General features: G+C 40.7%; 1 protein-coding gene across 10 annotated transcripts in view; it reads right to left on the bottom strand.

The window, feature by feature from the left end:
* Nucleotides 1-14,782, bottom strand: part of mef2cb (myocyte enhancer factor 2cb) — a 236,834-nt gene that overhangs the window by 161,550 nt on the left and 60,502 nt on the right. The gene's annotated exons all lie outside the window — the stretch shown is intronic.

Here is a 14,782-nt window from a genome sequence, read left to right as displayed (position 1 = left end):
GGATTAAGAGTTGCTTTTTTTAAGGAGAGGGGTAATGATGACAGATTTATAGGAGAGGGAGACAACACCTGAGAGAATGGTTGTGAAAAATGGTGAGGGTATCACAACCACCAATTATTATGAAGCGAGTCAGACAGTAACTTCTAGGATCTGACATGTTCAGTTATACATAAATATCCAGAACTTGCAGTTCAATTTGCCCTGCTGCTTCACAAGCTTTTCTGCAATGACACCTCAGCGAGAGACTCAGTTTTAAAATGCATGAAGAATGTGAAGTTGCTGTACTAACTAAATATCCATTAGACAAGCAAAAAGGATGGGCCGGTACATTCAGCTGTATATGCGTTTTTAATTAAATGGCTTACTTGCTACCAATCAACTCGTCTGTCGACACTGAAAATAAGCATAAAACCTCATTCCTTCAGAATTTTAAAGTAGAAAAAACTAAAATAACTTTTTAAAGCTTTACTTTGTCTCTTATCTCTCGCTCAATCCCATCTCTTTCACTTATTACACTTTCTGCATATGATTTTACATTGAAATAATATTCTAATTCACACTTCCTGGTTTAGACTTTGTACATTTCAGTGAAGATTCTTCAATGAGTGGCTGGAGAAACATGCTGTTTCTTGCCCTGCTCACATGCATGACAAATCACCTGTAAAGGTGATATGTGGAGAAGGATCAATCATGAAAATAATTAGTTGCTCAAAAGCCTATCAATAGTACATGGGTAGGCAAGGTAAAAAGATAAAGTCGCCACAGTCCCAGATGACCAGAGGCTGTTCTCCCCTTTGAGCTGACTGGTGGTGATTTGACCTGAGGCTCATCACACCTCAGGTGAAGGGCAAGGTTGAGGAGTCAGGTCTTCGTGAATAACCTCAGCCAGTACAGGAATCGAACTCGCACTGTTGGTGTTGATCTGCGTTACTAACCAGCTGTCCAGACAACTGAGCTAAACCAACAAAAAACACCAGAGGTGAGGTGAGAGTGGCAGCATTGGACCTAGTGTGGCATCAAGAAGCCTAGCAAAACTGGAGTGAATGGGAATCGGGGGAAATGTTTCTATTGGTTGAAGACATACATAGCATAAAGGAAAATGGTTGTGGTTGTTGGAAGTTAATCATCTCCATCCAAGGACACTGCTGCAAACCTCCTCAGGTAAAGTAAAGTTTATTAGTCACAAGTAAATCTTACATTAACACTGCAATGAAGTTACTGTGAAATTCCCCTAGTCGCCACACTCCGGCCCCTGTTCGGGTCAATGCACCTAACTCGCACGTCTTTCAGACTGGAAGGAAACCGGAGCACCCAGAGGAGACCCACGCAAACACAAGGAGAACATGCAAACTCCACACAGGCAGTGACCTAAGCCGGGAATCGAACCCAGGTCCCTGGTACTGTGAGGCAGCAGTGCTAACCACTATGCCACCGTGCCGCCCCAGGTAATATTCTCAGTACAAGAATCTTCAACTGTTTCATCAATGATCTCCATTCCAGCATAAGGACAGAAATAGGAATGTTCACTGATGATTGTACAATATTCAGTGTCATTTGCAACTTTTCAGATACTGGAATAGTCTGTGTCCATTTGCAGTAAGACTTGGAAAACATTCAGGCTTGGGCTGATAATTGGTAAGTAATATTTGCACCAAATAAGTGCCAGGCAACAACCATCTCCAACAAGAGAGAATCCAATCATCTTCCCTTGACATTTAATGACATTATCATTGCTGATTCCTTCACTATCAACATCCATTGACCAGGAACTGAACTGGACCAGCCATATAAATACATGAGCAGGTCAAAGGCTGAGGAATCTGAGGCAAATACCTTACTCTCTGAATCCCCAAAGCCTGCCCACTATCTACAAGCTACAAACCAGGAATGTGATGGAACACTCTCCACTTGCCTGGATGTGTACAGCTCCATCAATACTCAAGAAGCTTGACACCATCCAGGATAAAGCAGTCTATTTGACCCACACCCTATCCACCAACTTAAACATTCAATCTCTCCACCGCCAATGCATTGTGGGAGCAGGGTGCATTATATACAAGACTGCACTGCAGCAACTCACCACAGCTCTTTCAACAGCACCTTCCAACTCTACCTCCTCAGGGAACAAGGACAATAGATACATGGGAACACTGTCACCTTCAAGTTCCCCATCAAACCACACACCACGCGGGATTTTCCCCACACCCCGTGGTGTGTTTTGCAGTGCCGGAAACAGACTGCCATTGGCCAATGGCAGAATCTTCCAGTCCTGCCACTGTCAACGTGGTTTCCCATTGTTCATACCTTCTGCCACCGGAAAAGCCGCAGCAGAGGGTCGCTGTTGGCAGGACTGCAAAATCCTACTGGCAGGAACAGACGGAAAGTCCCATCCTTCATCCAGATTTGGAACGATCACCATTCATTCACTGTTGCAGGATCAAAATTCTGGAACTCCCTTCACAGCAGCACTGTTGGTTTATCCGCATCAGGCAGACTGCAGCGGTTCAAGAAGGTGGCTCACTACTCGCTTCTCAAGGGCAATTAGAAATGGATAATTAATGTTGGCCTTACCAGTGACACCCACATCCCATGAAAGAATTTTTAAAAACTGTTTCAAAAACACCCGAGGTAGGCTTGAACCCTATGGAACACCCTGAACTTCAGAAATGGAATGCAATCTCTCAAGGGCAAGTATATTTGAACAACTGCAACTATGGTAAGAAAAGAAACAAACTCATGTGCAGCATACATGAATAATTCTGAATACCAACCTGCTTTAAGGATATTTCACCTGCTTTGATGCAGCTATATGTGCATAAAACCCTGCTCCCACATTGAACTGAATTTTGACAGGCTTAAATCAAGAGCTTTTGTACCACACATTCCATATTGCAAAGTTCTATTTATTCTACATGTTTTGTTAATTGTCCTGAAATTTATCATGCAGTGCCAAATCTTTCACTGTAATTAACATGTTCCGAAGCTGTGAAATTGCCACCAACACCATGGAAGAAATATAAAATGCTACTACTGTCACACTACGGGCACATGATACAACTACTTCTTTCGGCCACATTTTATGCATGGCTGCAAATTCATACTTTGCTGCCAACTTGCAACTCAAATAATTCTCATATAAATGAACTGAAATTTTGATGTAAACAGGCCCTTAGAGTTTTTTTTTACTGGATTGCTTAATAGTGAAGTAATTCTTTTTTGATATAACTGTGTGTTAGAGTAACTTTAGCATTGGGAATAATTTTAAATTCTACTTTTCTCAAAAGATATTTGTCCTCACGTTAAAGGAGAAATTTATGATCTGCAACTATTTGCTATTAGTTATCGTTCTGACCTTTAAAGCAATACCTTAGTATTTGTGCTCTTAACAAGCCAATATGAGACTGGCAGAGTATTGTATCAGATCTTTTATCAGCCTGCTGACTCATTTTCATTCCAAAATGAGTGGCAACAGAGGTCAACAGAACAAAAGAATATTACACACTATCGTTTATAGTAGGTCATACTTTGATATTATCTACTGTAAATATAGTATCTGTGTTACCATATCTCGACCTTGTGTAGGCAGAAAACCCAAAACAATTAGAATTGAATCATCACGTTTCAAATATCTACCTACAATTCTTTCATCTATTGTGTACATTAGGTGTTTAGGATCTTTTTGAACAACTATATCTTAAACACATCTTTATCACAAGACAAAGGCAAACTATGCCTCTTCATCCATCTGTATCAGTCTGCAGCCTTTGATACAAATAATCACACCATCCTCCTCCAACACCTCCCTACGGTTGTGCTGCTGGGTGGTATGGCACTCACTAGGTTCTATTCTTATCTATCAAATGAAAGCCAGAAATCGCCACCAATGGCTTATCCTTCCTTTCCCATAGTTACCTATCTCTAATGATCTATCCTTTGCCCTCTCCTATTCGATATGCGACATCATCATCAGTTTCCACATGCACACTGACAATACCCAGCTTTACCTTAAACACCACTAATCTTCCCCTCTAGTGCTTCACTTTCAGACTACCTGTCTGACATGCAATGCTGGATGAGTAAAAATTCTTCCAGTTAAATATTGGGTGGCACGGTAGCACAGTGGTTAGCACTGCTGCTTCACAGCTCCAGGGACCTGGGTTCGATTCCCGGCTTGGGTCACTGTCTGTGTGGAGTTTGCACATTCTCCTCGTGTCTGCGTGGATTTTCTCCGGGTGCTCCGGTTTCCTCCCACAGTCTAAAGATGTGCGGGTTAGGTTGATTGGCCATGCTAAAATTGCCCCTTAGTGTCCTGAGATGCGTAGGTTAGAGGGGTTAGTGGGTAAATATGTAGGGATATGGGGGTAGGGCCTGGGTGGGATTGTGGTCGGTGCAGACTCGATGGGCCAAATGGCCTCTTTCTGCACTGTAGAGTTTCTATGATAATTCTATGAAGATTGAAGCCATTGTCTTTTTGGTCTCTGTCACAAACTGGGCTCCCTCACTAATGGTTTCACTTCTTTCTCAAGCAAATATCTTGCAGTGAACCAGACTTGGTGTCACAAATGACCCCGAGATGCGCTTACATACCTGCAGTGTCACCAAGCCCATCTATTTCCAGCTGTGCAACAGCTCTTCTGCTCCAAGCCTGACGATGCCATCACATTGTCGATTCAAAACTCAGCTGACTATGTCTTAACTCACATCAAAACCTATCCCATCGGTCGTGTGCTCACTAATCTGCACTAGTCTCCAATTAAGCTATGCCTCCAAAGCTATGCTTCTATTTTCAAATTCTCATTCTTGTTTACAAACTCCTCCAGGAACTGGCTCTCCCCATCTTGGTAATCTCCTCCAACCCTACAATACTCTGGAGATAAAGAACAAAGAACAGTACAGCACAGGAAACAGGCCCTTCGGCACAGATATCTGTGCTCCTCTAGTTTTAACCTATTCAGCATCCCTATTTTTATTCACTCCAACATTAGTGGTCGTGCTTTCAATGTCTAGGCATGGGAATTCCCTCTCTAAATCTCTGTCTCTCTATCTCACTTTCCTCCTTTAAGTTGCTCCTTAACACCTACCACTTCGATCAAGTTTTTAATCATCTGCCTAATATCCCGTTGTGCGACTCAGTGTCCTATTTTATATTATAATGCCTCTGTGGATTACCTTGCGATGTTGCATTAAAGGTGCTATATAAACATAAGTTGTTGTTAAAGTTGGCTTTCCAATAAAGTTTTAGAAAAGACTTTCGCTCTAAAATCAGTGTTATCAAGAAACTGACATCAGACAGAATGTGTTTGTTTTATTCATTTGTGGGACATGCGCGTCGCTGGCTAGCCAGCATTTATTGCCCATTCCTAGTTGCCCAAGGGCAGTTGAGAGTCAACCACATTGCTGTGGCTCTGGAGTCACATATAGGCCAGACCAGGTAAGGACAGCAGATTTCCTTCCCGAAAGGACATTGTCAGCTTTTCCATATCGGAAGTAACCAACTAAACATTTGTACGTCCACTCTCTGAAATATGCTCTAAAGAATTCCACAATTCTGGAATTAACAGTTGCTATGCTATCATCAAAATGCAGCTGGTCTCTTTAAACTATTAACTTGCAAGCACAAACTCAACCTATCTGTAAAATAGATTTGTGCTACAATTGTTAAATATTGCATTACAACTGTATTATTTTTAATTTCAGGAACATTAATTGAAATAAATTAGCTCCTACAAAGAAAGAAAATCAGCACAGCTCTTAAGATTTTAAATCTATTAGTGCCAATTGTTTTTTCAAGGGCTGATTGATTGTGTCTCTCTTTTGCATGTGTAAGATAATTCAGTTCTATATTTACATCAGAAATGTGGATAAAAGCTGATTGGGGAAACAAGGTACAATTTTCCAACTCCACATACTTAAACAAACTGGATTTTTAAAAATCCTGCTGACATTAGCTAGGAATGGCACTATTGTGGTGTGGTGGAAAGTCAATTTAGTCATGGCTAGATGGCCAAATATTTTTCAAAAATGCCAGTCGGCTAAAGTCAATGGTCAAATAAAGGAATCAAAGTAAAATCTTACTTATACACCACCTGATTTTCCTCTTTGCATTCCAGCTGATAATACAAATAAGGTCAAAGCAATCAGATGGCCACTGGTTATAGCTTAGCAAGCAAGCTCCACTGCCATGGAGAAATAAATGAGATGGAAAGTATTGGATTTTTAAATGGTATTCCCATTACCAACTGTCCTGAGACTCTCATCCTTTAAGTGATTTTCCACAGGAGAGAAGAAATAAAAGAGGATTTTGATATTGGCATATAGACATTTTTATTTTAAGTTGTGCAAAGGTGCAAGTAACATTTGAGGCAATGGATTATAGAGGCATACACTTAGAAGGGTTTTTTTTGTTTGAGGTGTCAGGTATGGCTTAATGGTGGCACTGTTGCATGAGGCCCAGGTGTGCATCAAAGCATCAAGTACACAATTTGGGCTAACACCTCAATGCAGTACTGAGAGGGTACTTTTGTTGTTGCTGACGTTTGGTGGAAAGGCAACCAGAGGCTCGGTCTGTCCTCTTGGCTGGTTGCAAAAGAGGTCTCAGCAAGATTTAGTGCTTGAGGAATTACAAAAATAGAGAAAGCTTATGGAAAGAATTGGAAGCAAAAATGTGAGCTTTAACGTCACAATATTGTTTAACCAGGATTCAGCAAACACAGGATTTTGATGGGTGAACGGGACTTGGTGCAAGTTAGGACATGGTAGGCGGAGTTTTGCATGGCCTCAGATGACAGGCTGCAGAAGATGGGAGGCCAACCAGGAGTGCATCGAAATAGTCAAGTCTTGAGGTAACAAGGGCATGGGTGAGGATTTCAGCCATAGATGACCTGAGGCAAGGATGGAATTGGATGATGTTACAGAAGTGGAGCTTAAAACCAATGTAACTTAAAAATTATAATTTAAGTCATAACATGTTTAACAGTTCATTCCTTTAATCTCGATTTTGTTAAATGAGGTCACTATTTTAATGAGCACACACAAAATTTAGTGAATTTCAATTTTAGGATCATTTTAAAATTTTGAATGCGTGATTTAGAACTATGTGGCAATAATGAATATATTTATTAATACCTTTCTTTATACAAACCATTATTTTGAAAACCTTTTCCTTAATGATTATATCAACTAATATTGCTATATTAATGCTGAGTAAAGTTATTACTTGGACTGTGTGGAAGCAAATCTAAGTCAGCATGAATGCATATGAATTATAGAATTATCATGGGATATAAACTATGATGTTAATAAGTGACCTTCCAAAGACCTTATCCTAGTGCTTATTACCCCTTTATAAATGGCAGGGTCTCTTGGTAAATGAGAAGACAGAAATGGGAGATTTCAACATAGCAATATCCATTTACACTGCTTTCTGTCAAAAAAAAGGTCATGCACTTACCAAGGGCTGAAACTATATGCCTTGCTAATGGGCTTATCCAATCCTGAGGCTCCTTGTCTCAAAACACATGACTGAGCTCCTGAGTGTGTGCTTCACTAAGCTGCCTTATCCTCAGTCATGCAGCCAAACAAACTTAAACAACATCTGAAGCAAGAAGTACATGCTTAGCTGAGCTGTTTCCCATTCAGCTCAAATGTTTGCTAGAATCAAGTTTTACCCAGAATAAAATGTACAATAAAGCCCCATAGATGAGGTTTAGAGTATGACTTTGATTGTTACTGTAATTTATGCACAAAAGGTACAACAACTTCAGGTGAGGAGCATATGATGGAAATACGTAAATGTTGCTGTCCAAATTGTGCTACTTCACTGTTGGCTTCACAAAAATGGTATTACTTTGTATAACTTACCATTTAGCTGCATTAAATGTCATGAAGTGGCTGTATTGCATGGAAACATGAACTAAACTCTCCACGGATATTTAGGTCCAGTAATTAGTAGTGGAAATATTCTTTTAACTGTGATAATTGGTGATGACTACCTTACAATTCGGTACCAAAAATCAGCTATTACAGATGTGGAGTCTCATTCCTTGGGGGAAATTTTGAAGATGCGAAATGAAAACATGTTCTTCCTTTTTGTCACCTTTTTCTCTATCTTAATTCAATTTTTACTTCCCTCTCCCTACTCCTTCTGTACATTATATGGCAATGAATTTACCTCCTTTAATTCACCCTCCTTCTCAGTTCTTTCTGTGGTGATTTCCCAACGTGTAAATATCATTGGTGAAGCAAATATACGCTGTTGGTTAACTTGTTCGCTCAGGTGCCAGGTGCCCTGTTTCCCTTGCTGCGTCATTATCAGCTCATACTTTTAACAACTATGAGCAAAAATGATTTGAGGCGAAGAATCAGAGGCAAGTCTAGATGCTACTCGATAGCCTGGCACCACAAATCCTGGCCCATTATTAGGAGCAGTTTTTTCCTTCAGTGCTCTTAAACGAACATGCTATTCTTCACGTTATTGCTCTCTGGCCACCTCATGAACATTTTCTTAGAACACTAATCTATTAGTAAAAGATATCAAAGATTCTCTTATCTTAAAATCAGCATCAGTCCATGTTTCCATGCAGTATCATGGGCTGAGGAAAGATGAATTCATAGCCAAAGTGACTCAGAATAAACCTGATGAACTCTTTTCATCAGGTACGAAAGTCTATGTACTTGGCAGTTTTAAAATGCACTGATTGCGATTAAAGGTATTTTTATACAAATAATTCATTCAATAAACCGCCCCACATTAATTCAATATGAATTACTGGTCTGATTTTTTTTCACATTTCAAAATGGCAGCCATCCACAAAAGCAGTTCATACTTTATACTTGGCATGCAGGTCAACCTCCATTTTTGTAAAGACATTTGGTGGCTTCAAAAGTCAACTTATACGCTGTAATCCACAGTACTTTAAATCTATGTTTGTTGATTATTGGTCTTTCCTATCCACTCTATCCGCCCTTCATAATTTTAAACACCGCAATGAAATCTCTCTTTAACTCGTCTGTTCCAAACAAAACAAACCCAACTTATCCAATCTTTCCTTGTTGCTAAAATTGTCTATTCCTACGAACAACTTTGTAAACCTCCTCTGTATCCTCTCGAGTGTGATCCCACCCATCCTGTAATGCAGAGACCACAACTGTGCACATTACTCTAGCTGTGGTCTAACTAGCATTTTATGCAGTTCTAGTATAATCTCCATGGTTTTCAATTCTATGCCTTGGCTAATAAAGAAAAATGTCCTGTATGCTTTCTTGATCACCTCATCTACCTGTCCTGGTACCTTCGTGGATGTGCATCAAGGTCACCCTGTTGCTCTACATTTCTCAGTATCTATCATTTATCCCCCAAATACATTATCTCACATTTCCCTAGACTCGATTGCATTTGCCATCATTTTTCTCACTTTGCCAGTACATTCTTATCTTCCTCAATGCTAACCACACGACATTATTTTGTATCATCTGCAAACTTAATTGTGCCCCTACATTTAAATCTGAATCACGAAAAGCAAGGGACCCAATAATAATGCTAAATAAAATCATATATGCTAGACAGTACTTCATTTTAATTTTGAACTACAAAGTTCAGCTTTTCAACAGTAACATTAGTATGTTACTGTGTCACATGATATCTCAAATTAATGTCATATGACGTACTTCATTTGTACTATCTAAACAAGATGCACACTGGATCAAAATGTTCTTCCAAAAAAAATTTGTTCCCCCCACCCCCCGGCTGCCTCTCCCAAACTTAACATTTAACACTAGATTTTTATGCTAACCTGAATGAAACCCTTTTTTCCTACAGTGACAACAGCTGTGATTTAAGGGCAAAATCTTCCGTCTCTTCACGCCGCTTGTCCTTCATGAACCCTGGCATGCAACCCTCGTGCCTCACCCATGTGCGACGCCTCCTGCATGACTCCCCTTTGCACCCTCCCACTCAGGCCTCACCCCCTTGGCACTGCCCCTGGAACACTGCCAGATGGGCACAGCCCAGCCATGCCCCGACCACCTGGGTGCTTAAATGGCTTCCAAATTCCCCGGCGCGGCCATCGTGCCTGGTCTCCACTAGTGGAGACAAGTAATGATTCTTGCCGGTCTCACGTCATGTCCGAGGTGCGGAAGATCCTGGGAGCTGGGAGAATCCGGCGTCCAACAGGCTAAGCATATTTAAATGTAACTTTAAATATGTTAATCGATCCGGTTTGTGCAATTAGAAAGGGACCAGGACAATTGCAAACCATTCGGTGCCAGGCACTATACCGATTTTTAGGCCTGCACGCTATTCTCCAGGATCGCCGCTTTCTGCACCAGGCACGGCAAGGTCGGAAAATCGCCCCATAATAAAAGCTGCTAAGTTTTTATTTTAGTTTGCAGTCTGCATATTTGTATAACTCCAAAAGAACAAGATTTTTTAAAAATTGGCTTAAGATAGATGGTGCAATCCTACTGTTGCAATGCAAAAATAGAAAAATCACAAAATGAGAATGGATCAAATATCGCAAAACACATTGGCATAAATCAGGTGCCCAAGTGTCCAATATTACAGATGGCCAGAAGTGTGTTACCACCCAGATTAATAACTATTGAATTACAGGAGCAGGGTTTTGGGTCAGCACCCCAATATCAGCATCAGATAGGGGCTCTTTTCCCCACAATGAGACAGGAGCAGTCACTCAATGTGGATTTTGCCTGAATAGGCCAATTAGCAGCCAGATGGTGCACTTGCAGTTCAGTTAAGATTGGTGGGCAGGCTCCCAAAGTTGGAGGGCAAGAAGAAAGCCCTCCAGCATTGAAGAAGCTGCAGCCTGTAATTGCAAAGGAGAGAGGGAGGGATGGAGGTACCCTCTCAGTAATTTTAATGAAAAACATAGTCACAGATGCCAGCCATCATTCTGGAGGGGCAACCCCTTTACATGGCAGAATGGGGCTGCAGCTGTGGTGAAATAGCAGGGTGCCTGGGGGGGGGGGGGGCAATAATTCCTGTTAGGGACAATCACCACAAATAGTTACACACCATTTGCAGGCTGACAGCTCATCTGCTCCCGACTTGGCCTCCCCAGAATGGCTTGGGTGTGAGACAGTGCCATTAAACTGGTACACTGGCCTTTGACATATAATTATGTATCTGTCCATCTCTGTTCCTGCCCACAGATCAGGACGAAAAGCCTGCTCGAGATGCCCAATGCCTGAATTTGAAGAAGGAACGTGTAAGTTATATGCCGGACGTCCAAGTATTTTGGGCCTACCTGTTGTGGTGCAGAGATTGTTCCCTGCTCCCAACAGGTCAATGCTAGTCACTGTCCCTTCTATTATTTCCTGATTAATCAACAGAAAACAAATTCTTATTTTCCTAAGCTACTGTAGATGGCTCTCCTACTGCTATGCCCATGTGTGGTGACAGCTGCAAGCCTCAAAATGCAGGGCAGAAGGGTGCATATCAATCATACTGGTGACAGTGACAGCTGAAAATTGTGCTTTAATATTTCCACTCAGATCAAATTTCTGTCAAGGATTTTTTACCTTTTTCAAGTAAACAGCTTAAAATTTTAATCTTTGAATTATACCATTTAACTTGATTTTGTGCAGTAGAGCAAGAGTTGAATCACTTTCAAGTATTTTAAATATAAAACATTGTGCAGAAGGTGCTTCAGTTAGATTTTTTTGCGTTGAAATGATACCAATTGATGATAAAAAGCTGTCTGCATTGTTTATGGAAATGTTCAACTTTGTCTTATGTAGCTGTGCGCCTTGCAGATAAAATGTTACAATAGGAGATAAACTGAGGGGGTCACATATTGTTATGTTTATTGTATATTATGAAAAGGAGTTTTTGATTACATGCAAAAAAAATTGTCAATATTGTCTCAAGTACTGAAGAACAACCTTTCTTGCCTGCCAGCATTTTGTAAATATTTTGGTAACTCCTATCAGAGAACAACTAAATAATGAAATCTAAAATTGGAAATCATCTTCCTTCATTTCCATTCAATAGAACTCACTTTTGTTTAACACTGGTGATAATAGGCTGTATACCTGTAAATTATGGGATCCTTTCTAGTTCTGAAAAAAACAATTGAGCCCATGCAAAATAACACGGATTACAAGTTACTGTGCCGACATCCGAGAACCTTAATAAACGGCAAGGCACGAGATACATTTCACACATTTTTGACCACTCACAAATACAAGATCCTGTTGTCCAAAAGAACCAGTGCACCCAGAATTGGAAGCAACTGATGGTACAAAATTGAAGCAGTGCTTTATGCTGACCTTCTGCTTATTGGCAACGACTTTATTATGCTTTGCTGTCTTCAGTCTCCATTGTGTACTAAGTTGATGTCGCAAAACTCATGGCAAATGATGCTTTCACCTTGAAGAAAATGTAAACATGTTTTAACTATCATGAGGATGTTTACAGCAGGGGTGAACCTGACTACTATCTACTAGCACACAGCAAACAACAAATACGACATCCTGATGACTGAGGCCCAGCCGTTATCCACAGTTACAGATGGAATGATATGGCCTGGGCCATAAAATGCAGGGGAGCCTTTCAAAAGTCCATTGACTTCAGCAGGACCATAAAATCCTGCCAGCGTGATATTCCACTCAGTTTCTGTATACATGGGGAATGCTGCACTGACACTTGTCAATCTCAAATCATATCCTAATAAGTACCAATGTGAAATTAAAAATGCATCACTAATGCATTTTCCTTTTAATGTTAGCATTCCACAGGGTTTCCCTGTCATCAGGAAGAACCTAGGAAAACAGTACTGTTCTAATATTTATTGATAGTAGTCATTTGATAAAAGAGCTATTCATATCAAGGTAGATATAAACTTCAAATAAGCAATGCCAATTATTGTCAATGGCATAGACGTCACTGTTGTGCATTGTCCACATTTACAAATCAAAATTACAAACCATGCCTAATCATATCCCAATTTTGGTGATAGTCTGGCTGAGGTAGCTGGTAACTTTGTCAGTAGAATGGATCCCCATTTGGAGAAGTCAAATCCTAATTCTCAATTTTTACTCAAATTCAATTACAGTCAATTAGTGAGTTACACTAACTTCTAGCTAGGCTGATTGGTGGAGCATGAAGCGATGAAAAGGCTTCGATTCTTCAGTGCCAACCATCTCCTTGCCACTTCATTGTCATCTCCAAAAACAAGCAAGGAGATTATGGACTCCGCCAAGTTGAAGGACATCTGGCAAGCCAAACCGGTTCCCTGTTGCCCCACCGTGGCTCCACCTAATCCTTCGCTTGATTTGTTTCCCCTTGTTTCTCTCCCATGTTTGCATCAAATTCTTCTTCTCAAGCTTGTGGAGTCAATGAGATGTACTCCCTGCTCCCTTGAGCCCATTTTCACTACTCTGCTGGCCACTATCTTCCATCACTGACCCACATGTCAACTAACATTATAAATGACTCCATCCCTTGAGGCACCGTCCCCTTCATTTCAGAACTAGGTCATATCTCTCCAAAAAGAAATCCACCCTTACAACCTCTGTTCTCGCAAACTACTGCTTCATCTCTGATTCCCTTTCTCTCTCCAAACTCATTAAATGCGTTGTCATCACTCAAATCCACGCCCATTTCTCTCACAATCCTTAATTAAATCTTTTCATTCAGACTTTTATTCTGCCACAGCACCAAACAACCAAAACTAAAATTAATTATATTTTGTATGACTGCAGCTATGGTACATTATCCTTTTGCATCCTATTCACCCTCTGATAAGAGTCCACCATGCTATCTTCCTCCAACATCTTTTCTCTGATATCCACCTCAATGGGACTAGCCCTATGTGGTTACATATCCAGCTACTGCATTGTAACCATGGGGCATGCAGTAATGGTTTGACCTCTGGAGTTCCAAAAGGATCTATCCTTTTCTTTCCCCACCCCTCCTCTTGTACATCTACAAATTATCCTACAGCAGCATCATCTGCAGACATCAGTTCAGCTCTAACACATACTGACAAAACCCATCTCTACCTCTCCACCACTTGTATTAAGCCCTGCACGCCTTTGTGTTGTCAGGTTACTTATCTGACATCTAGTTTTGAACGAGCCATATTTCCACATGCCACCATTCCCCTCTCCACCCCGCCCCCCCCCCCATCCCACCCCATTAAATAATGGAAAGACCAAACCAGTTTCAAATCTTGCCACAAAATCCACAGATTTGCCATCAATTCCATTCCCCTTCCTAGCACAGATAACAAGGCAATTTGCAACTTCGGCATGCAATCAAAAGCTGAGCTTCAGAACCAATATCCTGCCTATCACAAAGTCTACCTGCTTCCAGTTCTGTAACATCACCCACCTCAGTAAATCTGCTGCTGAAACACTTAGCATGCCTTTCTCTATTCCAAGCTTGATTAGTACAATTATTTTCTCACTAGCTTTCCTCTGGAAATTTCATCTCATCTCATTCAAAAATCTTATCCTGCTTGCCAATAAATTCTGCTCACTGACCTACATGCCACAATGCTCGTTGATCTCTGCTCCCCGAGGGCCGCAAATTTAAAAATTTAATCCTTGTATTTACATTCTTTCAAGGGCTCACCCCTTTTAATCTATGCAGCCCTTTAGCCCCTAGAAGCTCCCTCAAACTTCACATGCCTCTGATTAAGGTTACTTATGCAACTGTCACTTGTCTCACCATTAGCAACTGTGCATATATAAATGTCTCGGTCCGATGCTCTTTTATTCCTATACTCAATTTTCTATTCTTTAAACCTACTTCTTTGACAAA

The sequence above is a fragment of the Mustelus asterias genome, chromosome 6 (assembly GCF_964213995.1).
Source record: "Mustelus asterias chromosome 6, sMusAst1.hap1.1, whole genome shotgun sequence".
Lineage (NCBI taxonomy): Eukaryota > Metazoa > Chordata > Chondrichthyes > Carcharhiniformes > Triakidae > Mustelus > Mustelus asterias.
Note: the sequence above shows the minus strand (reverse complement) of the source record. Positions and strands in the feature narration are given on the sequence as shown.